The following is a 1195-nucleotide window of genomic DNA, read 5'->3' as shown; positions in this document are numbered from 1 at the left end:
GTGTGTGTGTGTGTGCAGTCTCCAGCTGTGGAATGTTGAGTCGGCAAGAAGAGCTCAGTGGCACGTCTGGAACCAATCAGAGAAGGAGGGCTCAGGGACATGAAGGGTCAGAAAGAAAACTGAAAAAAGGAAAAGTAGGTGAAGGAGAAAAGGGGAAAAAAGAGGGAGTGTGAGGAGGAGTTGGGCATGTAGGAGGAGAGGAAGGCAGGGAAAGAGGAGTGAAAAGGGTGCAGTGGTTTGTCCCGGGCTTACCCCGGCCTCTGCTGGTGGTTTACTGTACAGGTTTGTCTTTATATGCAGTACATGAACTGATTGAGGTGATGATGTGAAGGTGCGACAACCCTTGTGTGTTTTCCCCATTGAGGTCATGTTTATGATGCAGGCTGGCTCTTGTCCCTGTGAAGATTACCTGAAGCACCTGTTCAACTTTTTTTTTTTAATTTTGTGTCATTTTTATATGAAATTAATAAAGTCTATGTTCTCAAAGCTTCTGCTTTCATTGTTATTTAATTATTATTATTCACTGTGAAGCAAATAATCATGTGAAATTGTTACCTGTTTACAGTATACTATATATTTGTGTTAACTTACTGTTAAGTTTTCTATGTTGAGTGTTTTACAAGTCAGTGAGCTGAGAAATTATTGGAGGAATTGATGTGTAAAATGTTGACTGCAATGTTGATGTTTTTCCACAAGAGGGCACACCTTGCCTGGTGTATGGGACACATCCTCCCATTCATGTTGTCATTTGATTCACTTGACCATTTGCCATGCGCTGCCCAGGGTCATGTCTTTACAGAGGTACACAACTAACCTACAACTACCAGTTTTGTGTTGTGATTAATCGCAGAATTTCTGTTCTGTGTTTCTGTTGTGTGATTGCAATTATCTCTACTGTTTTAAACATTTTATGCAAATAATTATTTAATGGATTTTCCTGATAAGAGTAGAAGCTACACGTCATACTCCATCCCTTCCATTCCCCAGCTGGAGTATGTTTGAACAGGTAGATCAACACAGAGACAAGTACATGTTTGAAACCCAACACCTGGTGTAATGGCAGCTTGTGGCCTCCTCCTGCCAGAGACCTGCACCTCTGAAGAGGCACACCAGAGCCAGTAAATTGCTTGTTATTCAAATCAAACTGGCTCTTTGTAATCCATCTCACTTAGGATGGATGTCAAAACTCATCCAA

The sequence above is a fragment of the Morone saxatilis genome, unplaced genomic scaffold, assembly GCF_004916995.1.
Source record: "Morone saxatilis isolate NCDOM2014 unplaced genomic scaffold, NCSU_SB_2.0 Contig14, whole genome shotgun sequence".
Lineage (NCBI taxonomy): Eukaryota > Metazoa > Chordata > Actinopteri > Moronidae > Morone > Morone saxatilis.
This window is presented reverse-complemented; position numbering follows the sequence as displayed.